We start from the raw sequence: 13422 nt of genomic DNA on the forward strand, positions 1-13422 counted from the left end.
ATTATTGTACATTCCCCATACTGTTATTGTACCTTTTGAAAACCTGATGAACATACACACAGTGGCAGAAAATCTATGATAGGCAAACAAATCAATCGTCTTCACACTGCATTTGACTAGAATGCTAAGATTACAAACAAAAAGCCCCAACCTGTACATTAAGGATCATATTCTTTACATGAAGGACTGTGATATCTTTATGCCAAGGATATTCTGCTTTACTATTAATTTTATAACACGTCGACAATCACAGGAGCAACAAGGCTTTGGTTCTAGAACCTGGGGCACCCCAAAAAAAAAAAGTAATACACCTTTCTTTAGTATTAAACCAGTATAAGACTGGCATTTTCTGGATTTATAGCCAGAGGAATATAGAAGGAAACATGTAGAAATAAAGTCTCTAAAGACATAACATTGGTTTTGGTCTGTGGGTGGTATTCTTGCAAACCACAAAGCATAAATGCCCTGTCCAGGAAAATCGATCATTATGGAATGCATTGTGTGCCTGAGTAAAAAGCTGTTTGCAGCCATTTCATACTTCTGCCACGAAAATAAGTCAAATAAGAAACACGACCACTAAATAATTCCCATTCTTCTCCCTTACCACCCTCCCTCCCCTCCAGTCTATTCAGGCCTATAAATATATATTCATATATATTCATATATATTTATGCACACACACTCTCTATCATAGGTATAAAGACCTGAATCAACAGATTTCTGTACTTAAAATAAGAAGACATTATAAGAAAAAGAAATATACTGACTTGAGGATCTACGAGAAACCAAATTACCTCAGTAGCAGCACTTTACAAGATTTCTTATCGAACGGGCGCTGCCATATTGCTAGGCCCAACTCTTCAAGGAAAGTATTCTGGAAGACAAAACATTTATGGATATTTTCATGGCAAATTTTCAAGAAATGGGTCCTACCTTTATATACCCAGAGCCTACAGCTTTAGAAGCAAAAGGATCAGACAAGGTCCTAAAAGAGAACTTACTCCTCCCCCCTTCCCCCCGACTTCCCAATTTTAATTATTATTCTTATTTTTTTAAGCTTATTTTCCCTGTTACACCTTGGATCGCTCCGCTCCTGCCCCCCCCCACACACAATGAGTTAAATCCCTGGAAATAAAACATTTCTTATAACACAAGCATTTACGAAGTTTGCCAATTCTATCAGCACCAACGCGATTAAGAAAAATAAAGCAACGTGGAAGTTGCAGCAGCAAATGCATCCCCTGCTAGTTAGTAACACGCATCAACTTCTTAAACCGATTAGTTATCGTATATAGATCCTTATCCAATTAAAGTCTGATAAAACAGAATCAAATAGGAGGATCGTTACCTGCTTTTGAGAAGGTTCACCAAGCAAGCATTTTAAGCTTTTTGACTCTTTTAACACTGATACAAGGAATAATTATTTCTCTCTGCCGATGCGATTGTTAAAAGAAGAGAAACCCCGGATTGTGGTGGCTTCGTGGATGCTATTCTTTTTGCACCACAGCAGGATTCTTGGCTGCCAGTCCAAGCTGCTTTCACTTGCCAAGTTTTAAGATGCCGGTTTTGCCTTTCATTTTATTGTTCCTTTCGCAACGTTAAAGACCGACTTAAAAAACCATGCACAGCTGCTATCGGGGAGGGGGGGGAATTATTTGAATTTTGCACAAGAATGGAGATGAGGAAGGAGCGCGCGGTGATGTAACCACAACGACACCCACAGAAATATTTCCAATATTGGGGGGGGGGACGGACTCACGCTCCGAATCCTGCCGTTTCCCTACACGCAGTTGGGATCTTAGTGTAAGAGCAGGAAATAATAAAAGCGTCCAGATCTACGACCAACCATAGCCGCGCTAGAGGTGGAGGTTGATACTTCTCCCCCCCACCACCACCCACTTTTTCTAAATCCACTTTCTGCGGCTTAAGACCATTCTTCCTCACTGAGGATTTCTTCCAGGGGGTGCAGGGAAGCTGAGGTTGGGGAGCAGCCGAACAAAAGGATTCCCCCCGCTCGCGGACGCCTTCCCCACCCTTTCGCTGCTTCCCTCTGATAGGAGCTCGCCCATGCCCCAACGCCACGGCCTCTCCTTTGACGCAATGCCACCGTGAAGAGGCTCAGCATCACGGCGCAAAAGCTTCCATCAAAATTCAGTACGGGGCTGCGAATCCTTGCACCAAGCACACTCATTTCTCGTAAGCAAGTCCTTTTTTTATTTTTTATTTTTATTTTTTTTTCTAGAGGAGGTAATGTAAAAGGAAGATGGGGATAGATTTTAAAAATCCCTAACTTCTCTCTCTCTCTATGAATTTATTTCTTTCATTTGACTTGATGTAGGAACAAAACTACCGGGACTGGTACCAAAGCTCGAATGCATTTAACTGAACAAACAGCCACAGAAAGTTGCTTGTGATCCTTCTCAGACTTTAACTGGCCATTAAAAGTGTTACGGTGGCTTACAGGCGATGTACGTGGTAAGGCATAGAGGGATACAACTCTTCCATCTGCAGGACTGCGCTCAGGCACCCACACAGCCAGTCTGAACAACTGCTGCTCGATACAGATGTTGGAGGGGGCAAATACTTCTTATCTGGGTCGAGAAAATCCCCCCTTCCAACACGGTGCCGTGGGTACCCACAGAGCCAACCCTGTGTGCTCAGAAAGCCCACAGGACAGTCAGAGAGGCTGAAGAGGACTATTTTTCACAGCACAGAGGTGACTGTTTGTACAGCCTGCAAGGCAGAAAATGGAAGCTGTTTCAAACATACAGTAATCAAGGGTGAAAACAGCTCTGACACCAGCTGTTATATGTGCAGAGGTTTATGGCTGGCTTTACAGCAGAACTAACTGCAACTAGCAGAGGATGGCTACACCCCCGGATTTCATATTTTAAGAGGGAAAGAGACAGACTACAGACAACCTAAAGTTCCTATGAAAACCAACAGCCTTCAACAAAAGCAGCGTGAATTAATAAGAGCGAAAGAAAAACAGAAGCTTTGTTCTAAAGTGGAAGCATAAGATGTGAAATTTCAAAATCAGATGGCTTGGTCTGTGATTTCTTTCATTTAAATGAATTGATCTGTTGCTAAACTGCTGCTCCTGTGCCAAGAAACTTTTAACTCTTTCGGCTCACAGCTCGTCGTGTTTTGCTGTTTGCTCTCCCCTCCCAAGCGCACTACGATTAAAGCAGAAGGCAGAAATTAAAAACAAAAGGGGGGGAAATAAAAAACGAGAGCATAAAAAAACAGGGGGGGGGGTTAAACCCACGAGCGCATACAGAAGACAAAAGAGCCGCGATATGGAGCGTATCGGTGCTTCGTTAGAACTTCTGACTGTATAAACAGCGCAATTCGTGTTCCTACAGCGCTGCTAAAACTTGGAAAGGAGACAGAAAGGCCTTCAACCCTCACAATTCCACATCCAGCAACAACTCCGGGGCAAACCCAACAGAAACAGGGCTTGCAGCAAGAAAAACAAGAGAATCCCTGTCCTAATTCATTGTAAACATTCACTTACCGAGAATGCCTTAAGCATTTCCAATAGAACCCCCTTTCCTACACGTGTTCGCCTATGTGGAAAGGAACAAGACAGCAAAGCGAAAAGCTCTCCAAAACAGCCCGAAAGATAGCTGTTTTGGTAAAAATTTAGGTGAGAGTTCCTAGTGCTTTTCCATTTTGCTTTGAGTTTGTTTTGCCCACTTAAAAAAAAATAAATAAAGTTAAAAAAAAATAAAAATGAAAAGAGACATGTCGCAATTAGAGATAATTCCAGGGGAAAAAAAAAATATTTATGTGCAGAACGACAACAAAAAGGTATTTCTCTATCTACAGATCTCCCACTCTCCAGTTCTGCTGCAGTTCCCCCTGAACTGCTGCTGCTTGCTCCAATCTGCTGCCTGCTTAACAGCGGAATGACAGGCAACATCTGTTTGTATAGAAGCCAAAATCAAGCCTTCAAAATTTTTTTGGCTCAGTTTCTTTTTTTTTTTTTTCCTTCCCTTTCACCCCCCCACCCTCATTCCCCCTCCCCCTGGAAAGCTTAAAAAAAAAAAAAAAAGAAATAGAAGGAAAAGAAAAAGTAAAAGCGCACAGAAAGGGTTGGAAAGCAGCTCAAGTGAGGCAGCAACTATTTTCCCTCGAGTTATTTCAAGGTACAGTACTTCGAGGATAACTCTTTCCTCTCTCTCCACCCGCCGTCACCTCCTCCCCTGCTCTCCCCACCCTCCAGCCTTTCTCTTTGCCCCACGCTATTAATAAAGTATCGCACAAACTGGGGGAAAAAAAAAAATCCAACGTACCTTGATCACTAAAAGGCCACTCCCTCCTATGGGGAGGGAGGGAGGGGGTTCTTCAAGAGGCAACTAAAAAAAAATTGGACGGGGAGGGGAATAAAGGGATGGCTCGGGGGACAGTCGTGCCACAATCCTCTCGCCCTTTTCTTTTTTTTTTTTTTCTTTTTTTTTTCCCCTTTCCTCCATTTTATAGCCTATAAAATACATCGTGCATATTTTCAAAATAAAAACATATATATATATATGTTTTTGAAATAAATAAATACGGAAAAAAATAAAATAAAATAAAATAAAAAAATCAGCCCGGCTCCAAACACAATTCAAATGACTAACAGCGTCAGTCTACTGCCAATTCTGTGGCAAATCGGGAGAAAGCACACTAATTCCACATGCTGAGATGTGAACAACTGGAAGGGAACCAACTCTCTCGAAGTCACAATGAGAAGTACTGCGGTGCCCCCACCCCCAGCCCCACTGCCACCCCTTGCTCGGTGTCCCCCCCCCCCCTCCAGTGCCCTCCTCCCTCCAGGAAAACAAATAAATTAATAAATTAATTAATTAATTAACGAAGCCCCTAGTTTAACAAAAGGAAAGGGAGAAGGAAAAACAACAACGAGCCCAACAAGCGGAGCTATTTTAAAAACTCGGGGAATGTTTTATCCACTGGTGATTTGGGACAGCGCTCACACGCAGACACACACACGCACACACACCCCACACAGAAAAAAAGAAAAATAAATTAAAAAAAAAAAAAATCAGACAAGTTGCTAAGGAGACTTGTGTAAACTCAGCACACAGGCACATTTCTGGCCTTTCCCCCTATATTCCATCTCGTATTCCGATCACGCAGCACTGCGGCACGATTGCACCAATGCACTGCATTAATCTTGGCCTTAAACGGGCTGCCTGGCAAAGCACACGGGGTGGATGTAGCAGCTCCCAGCTCCCCAAGTTAAAGGCAGAGAGGGTGGCGGTGGGTGGGGAGGGCCGGGGGGGCGGGAACCTTCGTTGGGAATATAAAATATAGGAGCCGAGCTTAGTAAGGGAATTTTAAAGAGGAAGCATTATCCGGGCATATATAGAAAGCTGCAAGCCTCCCCGCGCTTGCTCGCGTCTCTCTCTCGCTCCCCTCGCTCTGCCACCTCTCCCAACAAAATCCCCGTCCCCTGGCAGATGTCTGAAACCCTGCCAGAGCCAACAATGTGGGACCCACTCCCTGCCACCAGACGCTGGGGGCCGCAGACTGCCTCATTCTCCCGGCACAGTGGGGTCAGATATCCATATTAAACAACCTTTTTTTTTTTTTTTTTTTTTTCTTTTTTTTATCCCCCCTCCAGTCTCTGATGTGTGTGTTCCTGAACGTTTAGAGATGGTTTGTTCACCTTCTGCTTTTAGGGAGGGGGGGGGATTAAATCAAGCCTGACCCATTCAGGGAAGGTGATGGTCGCTGCACAGCACCACCCATTCCTCACTCCTTGGCTGGGACAAAATTCAACTTTTTTTTTTTTATTATTATTATTATTAATTACTTTTTTCCCTGTTCCTTGTTATTTGGGTGCGGGAAATCTCTTTCTGGAAGCCCTCCTTCCGTCTCTGACGGTCTCAAATCCTCTCCCACTGACAGACAGCTCGGGACAATCGTTCAGCACCCGCCTTTTGCTTGTCGTGTGCGCCAAATTTCACGAGATGAGGATTTCAAGCCTCACGTGAGGAACCCAGTAATCTACAAATTCATACATCAGCATCACATCTGGGAAAAGCCAAGGCCACGGGCTGTGCCTCGGGGCTAGCCCCAGAGTGTCACCCCGCTTTCAGGTCCAGCTGAGGGCTTTTACTAAAGGTAAAACTCCAGAAGGGGAGCCCACACTGCCCGAATGAGCATCACCTTCACTTTTTACCAGTAAAAATGAGAGAAACGAGTCCTTTGGTCAGCCTCAGCGCGTTTCCACACTAGAGCTGAGCGTGGTCCCAGCACAGCCAACATCCCACCAAGGTGCCACCCCACCCAGGATAAATATCGTCATGCAGCGGGCATTTAGGGCCAAATGCTGATTCCCTGCCCCAGTGCTTGCTATTCACGCGACGGACCCAAGCCCCGTGCTATGCAGGGTGAGGGTGCCGGGCAGCCACACGTCCCACGGGCTTTGTCTCAGCTGCGACGCACGATGCAGATGGATAGCTGTGACTAATGCTCCTGACAAGGCACAAAGGAGGGACAATATGGAAATCTGAAAGGAAAAGTAGAGTCGGACTCCGAGCATCATGTGGAGAAAAGAGAGGCTGGCCATCAAGAGCAACTCTACCGGTATCTTCCACTTAATCTAATGACAGTCTCGCTCCTAAGAGTATTATCGCGGCACCCAGTGGGGCCAGCTCTGGCAGCGCGCTTTCCTTTCAGCTCCAAATGACAGTGTGAGGGCATTACCAGTAAAGGAGAAAATTATAAAGTTCTAATCACTAAATGCAAGCTCTGAAGCCAGTGAATCTGCAGCACTGCATAAGAGACAAAGAACAAAATGCCTGTTTTAAAAATGCCTTGCTGGGGGTAAGTGGTTAGGAGGATATGGGGCCACTGTGAACCTAAATCCCTGAAATTCAGAGGTGTCCAGCATTGGTCCCACTCATCATTTCTCATTCCTCATGCATAGATGTGCAGGAAAGTGAAATATTTGACTCACCTGACTGCTTAGCTTTGTTTGGGAAGAACCACCTGTAACAAAAACACCAAATGAATGAGTTAAAACTACCCATTTAAAAGAAAGGTTTGCCTTTTTTGCTTTAACAGGTAAGAAAAAAAGTAGGAATATTATAAAGGCACTATCTCCAACCTTGTAGTGTCTTTCCCAGTTAAACAAAACCACACAAAACAAACACATCCCTTTCCCCAGCTTGCTCAGTCCTCTTGCACAGATAGATGCTCCGAACCCAGCACTGCAGAGTCAGAGCTGCCTGCAGGACCTCACCGTTCACATCCACAGGTTTACAAATGGCTGAGATGGGGTTTAGGATGCTGTAGCACTCGAGCTGCTTGCCAAGGAGCTTATCACTCCCACAGCAGAGCCAGGAGAAGGGAGCACGGCACAACTTCTCATAGGTGTCAATGCAAAAATCGGTCCTTATAACTTAAAACCAGCCAAAGAAAAGGGTACGAACCTAGCTAGGAGTGCTGGAGAGGATTAGGGACTGCTCGCACACTTCTTTCCCCTGGGTGAGCTGCGGGGGGGAGAGCTGCCTGCAGACATGCAGACCTTCAACCAGCCCAGCTGAGCTGGGAAAAGGATATTTGCCTTTGCCTCCAGCAAGCCGTCTGTAGTTTGCCTTTGAAAACCTCATCCCGCAAAGCAGACATATCCAGCCCTGCCGAGGCTGATTCAGTCTTTCATCACGGAGGTGGATAACTGAGCCCCGCGGAGCCCTGCCTCGAGGAAAATGCTCGACACTGGGCAAAGATCCCGAGTGTGCTACACCTACACCTACACCAGCTCTGTCAAAATCCGCACTGCCCATGGAGAAGATGGTTTGTGCATAGCCCAGGCATACCTTGAGCATTTTTCCAGAATCTGAAGGTCTCAGCCTGCTAAAGAGCTGTTAAATAAACCATCAGGCCCAGTAAGATGGGATTCGCCAGGCACCAGTATGGGTAGAAAAGCAAGAATTAAGGCAAGGTAGGAGCCAGAAAAATGTGCCAAAACCACCGCAGACGCAGTACCAGGTAGTTAACATGCCTTCCCAGCCCTGGGTCCTATGGTTTTCACAGGAATTTCTAGTGTTGAGGTTGACTAAGTGGGGCCATATTTTTGTTTTGGTTGCAAATTGAAAGCCGCTATTTTTATCCACAAGTCCCCCAAAGCATCTGTTTCTCTCTCGCTATTTAAGACTTCCTTTTATAAGACCTAGTTAGAGGTATATCATTATTTTTAAATGTTACCCTTTGCAGTCGCACTTACTTTTTATCATCATTACGTGTGTCATTAGCTGTCTGTTGGAACTGTGTAATCTGAGGATGAGGGGAGAAAACCCTTGCAGGGGGTCTGAGCGTTACCTCCCCTTGAGCAAATATTTTGGGATAATACCTACTATGTGGTACAGACTAGAGCATCCCCAGTGCAAAGAAAAGCAGTCTCATTACAGGTCAGTCTTTAAGGTCACCCAGAGATAGAAACTGTCTGGAAGCATCCACAGAGCAGGCTAAATCCCAAGCAGAGAAGGAAAATACCTGACTTGTTCCTAGCCCGTAGTCAAGTCACAGACATCTAGAGAAACCTGTGCAAATACCGTCTGTCACTGAAAGCACTGCATTCACAGCACGTTCTGTTCCTCCCAAAGAGCAAAAGATGGGTATAGATCAAATTGTTTCAGGGACGGACACTAGGAGAGCAGACAATATGTCTTATGGGTTATGTGGAGCCACAAGTATGGCAGATGTGACAGGGTGGTAGTTTGGGACCACTTTTTATTGCCTCGTCACCAATGTCCCCAGGTGACGGACAAGTAAATAAGATCTGGTTTGGGTTACACTTTTCATACCTCTTAAGGCCTGCTATAAATAAATAAATAAATAGAAAGCTGTCCTTTATATGCCCTGGGAGATTCTGAAGGGGAAAAAAATCTATCTTCTTCCACCCTGAACTCAAAGCTGTAATGGAAAGACCAAGGTATGGAACAGCAAATTTGAGACAGAATAGGCATGGTTCACTGAGAGTGGGAATAACCTTACACTGTAGGGGAATAAACCAGAGGGGTGCAGAGGACCTTTTCTTTATGCAGCTTTGACTACCCAAGCCCCCTTCACAGCTGCTTATTCAAACAGCAGTTGCTGTGAAGGCAAAACCAGCTCCAGCGTCCTAGGTTGCATGATGCACCCAAGGATTTTCAGTCTTCTTTTCATTATCCAGGTGCCACATCATGCCAAGGGAGCGTGGATGAATATCAAGTTATAGACAACCCCTTGGACAACCATCTCCACTAGGACCCAGCACACCTTGGAGGCACGCAGGGTGCTGAGACCACAGCGGGCACGCGTGCAGCTCACCCGGGCTACCCAGCCCTACCAGGAGCTGCCACTGCCTGCCACGTGCCCCCTGGGGAGAAGGTTTGCACACACCTACACATTCCTTCTGCATTATGCCATGGGAGGTTCACTCCTTTGGCCACCGATTCACTGAGCTCCAAGCGAAGCAGCCGTCCAAAAGCCAGAGCAAAGACAAAGAGCTTGACTGGCATCTCGCTGGATTTGGAAGTCAGATATAAATCACACGAGAAAGATGGTTTGTTAAACGCTGCCGTCATGTTTATGCGATTCCAAAGTTTCAAACAAGAAGCACTACGCCCCCAAACAGGACGACCAACCCTGTACTTTACTCCACAAACCTACAGAAGTCTCCAGAAATTGTCCTTCCTTCCCTCCTGACAAAGCTGGCAAGTGTCCACGCCAGGTACAAGGGAATCAAAACCTCAGCCTTCTCCATCACATTGTGACTGTTATTTGCTAAGTCTTTCTCCAAAGAAGCAGATCCCAATAATCAAAGCTACTGCAATTAAAACTAATTAAAATACAGCCATGTAGGCATACAAATTGTCTCTTCTTGTCCATACTTTTAGCATTATTCATGGACATTCATTCCCAGGGCATCCAACTGAACCCAGAGAAAAATGTACCCTACCTTCATTCCCAGTACTGTTAACCTCAACAATCCTGCACCAGGCTGCTTCTTGCTGTCACCAGGCTGACTAAATAGCATTAATTACAGTGCTCTTCAGACTTGTCTAGCTTTTGTGCCTTTATTTCAAATTTAAATCTGTTTCATCCCTTGTAGCTCCATGGGCTGGAGCACTATTTTAACTTGAAAGTGAAGATTTTCGGAAAACAAGCTGAGTCATGGATCAGGAGCTTTCAGAGTTGCAAGTATTTCAGTATTGCAGTATTAAAATCACAAGAGCAGAGCACGATGTTTTACAGGGAGAGAAGGGAAGAATGGAAGCATAGAGAGGAGGAATGATTTTCCAAAGCTGACACAGAGGAAGTGCACTGGAATTTATCTCACATCTCTTGGTTGCAGTCCAAATGCTTAAACCACAAGATCATCCTTCAGGCCTGGGACACCAGCAGAATCTTTAACTCTCATACTGCAAGATCCTCAGGCGTTTTTGATGATTGTTTTGTAGAAGTGGCGTCCAACTGTATGGCCTAGGACAGGATCTGGGTCTGAATGCACAGTGTTCAAAGACAAAGAGACAGGAGTTTGGGACCAGTCTGTGAGTTTTTAGGATCTGATTTGGGTGTTTCACACCCCGGCTGTGACGGAGCACTGCTTATTTCTGCCTCAGCTGTGCTATGACCGTTGGCCAAGATCTGAAAGCAGCCAGAGAGATTTTTCCAGATACAATGCCCTCCTGAGAGTAGTGTCCCCCTGCTGCTCCTTCCCTGGACCACCTCAAAGTGGCCAAAGTGAAACAGTCAGAACTTTTACCTCTATTCTTCAGGCAAACTCTGTAAAGTAGCGAGAGGAATTTCAAAATAATTTGGGAAAGGAGTATTTAACCACAAACCAACAAGTTTTCTTGGAGAAGGTTTGTGGGAAGGAAGAAAGGAGGACTTCTGCTGTCTATAACATTGATTTTTAGGAGGTAGAGAAGTGCTCCAGCCCTATTTCCCTCCAACATGGAAGCAGCCAGAAAATGACGTGAAACCTGTTGATTATCATAGCAAGAGTGATGGCTAGGGAGGGAAGGAAGGAGGGGTAAAAAACATGTGTCTACATGCTCAATACCAAAGCGAGGAGAGTTGAAGTGAAGCAGATGTGTATCTGCAAACTGCCAGACTTATTTAGCAGAGGGGGGGAAAAACCCTCACGGCCACTTGTCCACCTCCTCCTTGGCCTGAGAAAGGACTGGTGAAACAAATGAGGTCACAGCTTAGCACACATCATCTTGTCACTTAGTTAAGAAAAAAAAAAACACTTTGCCTCTTTCAGTTTCAAACAACTCAAAGAGAAATTGTTCCACAGCTTTGGCTTTTTGGCTGCATGTCCCCTTAGAGCAGAGCGCAGCAAGCATTTTATCTCATCTCCATTTTCTAAATCCAGGTCAGCTCGATGGATGGCTGTGCTGCTAGCAATACCTCCACGACATGCCACATCACCCAGCCCTGGCTTGAAGTCAGCAGCAACTTAGGAAATGCTGAAAGTCTAATTAGGAAATGGAGGGGGGCACAGTTGTCTGTGCTTCTTATACCCTGGTCCTGCTGAGTCACTGAAGGACAAGGATCACCCATCTTCGGTGATGGGTCACTTAAGGAGAAAATCCTCTGGGGCCACGATCAAAAGTCGAGAAAATTCACCTCCTCAGCTGCTGGACAAAGCAAGAGGAGAATGCAATGTTCATTAATACCATGCTAGTCCAATATGACTACAGGACTTGCCTTTGGTAAGAGGAAACAGGGACGGAACAGCCTGAGAAATTGGTTCACATGCTGCTGTTAAACTTTCTGGAGATACCACGATGTCTCTCTCCAAGTTACTTACACAGCTAAGACCAGTGCAATCGGAGTCACAAAGTGAAGTCCAAAACTAGCCCTCGCAGTTCAAGTCATGTAATATTTTCCCTTTCCTTGCTTGTGTGGAGTTGCCTCTTAAAAAAGCCCAAATGATGAACACGTAAAGGACAGTCTCATTTGTCATGGCAATGTCTATTGCTGGAAATTGGAAGAGGAAGAGACAGAAGTGCTTCAGACCTGCTTTAGATTAGGAAGAGACAGGAGAAATAAAAAGAGCATCTGACACCAAAATAAAACTATTTTGGTCACTGCCATCTCCCTTATTCTAAATGAAGCAATTGTGGGCTACGTTTGTTTTGCATTCATAATTAGCAGACAGAACAGATGGCAAAGGCGTCACTTAAAGCCACACGTCCGACAAAATAACCCAGGCTGCCAGTGCAATTTTTCACGAGGAACAAGGAATACTTTCCCCTCTTCTTCCCATTGAAACGTATCCCAAAGAAATGAGGCCAGAAAACGTTTGCATCAAGTAGGGGATTCACCGCAAAAAGGAATCCATTGTGTTTTGGAGTGTGTTGATTACTGGCTGAGTGCAGAAGAAAAGGGCAATAGCAAATGGATTGCTAAGAGTACAAAAAAAATAGGAATGGAAACTAGCAATACATTGCCAGCAGTATAACAAGGGGTTCAAATAAACATATACTCTCTCCTCCCTTTAGTCTTGTGGTTCAGGCACAGGCTGGGGCTCAGGACATCTGTGTCTCATTTAGGAGACAGCTGAAGAGGAGAATCTCCATCAGTGAAGGCATCTGCTGTCCCACGCCCATACCTGACCCTCTCAGTGTTAAATCCTCTTAGCCTCTCAATACCTATCTCGCTTTAAGTGTACTGGAAAACTCACTGACAAGCAGGAGAAGCAGGGCGCCAAGTTTAACGCGTTACCCATTGCAAGCAGGGAGCTCGTCACCACAGCCAGGAGAGGCAATTTCACGAGAGGCCTGGAGCGAGGCCAAGGAGCGTGAAATGCGCGTGTGGCACTCCCATCCCATTTCCTCTGCCACAAGCACAGGCAAGGAATGAGATATCCCCAGACCACACATTCTTGCTGAAAACATTTAAACACTGGTTTTTGGTCTGTTGAATAGGACTGTGCTGTGTTTGGCTTGTGACACCCAGGATACAGGTGTGTGAACGTCTGGGAGGAAGAGCTCCTCCAGGGGATCTCCCTCACAGCTCATCTCGTGTGACAAAGTCCCTTTGTTAAGTTCTTAACCTCTGACAAAGCCCCAGCAATTTAATCACAGCGAATATCCTTGCTTGTTGGAAAGAAAAAGGAGGGAGGGAGAGTGATACAGTTTCATTCCTTTTACAGCCTTGTGAGGTCCTCCAACAGCCCTGCTGATGGGCTACAAGAGGATTGTGGCACACCATTCTCCGAGCATTATGGATAAGCTGTTCCTAGCATGCATGACTGAGCAGTATCAGGACACAGACTGATGAGCAATATAATAATAATCACGAGCCTTGCCTCGCTCCTATTGCAAATGTGCAAGTAATCGTGAGCCTCCGTGGCTACTGCTGCCTGCAGCCCTCCTCCCTGATACCATTAATATGGTAATAACCATGAGGCTT

The sequence above is a fragment of the Aythya fuligula genome, chromosome 22, assembly GCF_009819795.1.
Source record: "Aythya fuligula isolate bAytFul2 chromosome 22, bAytFul2.pri, whole genome shotgun sequence".
NCBI lineage: Eukaryota > Metazoa > Chordata > Aves > Anseriformes > Anatidae > Aythya > Aythya fuligula.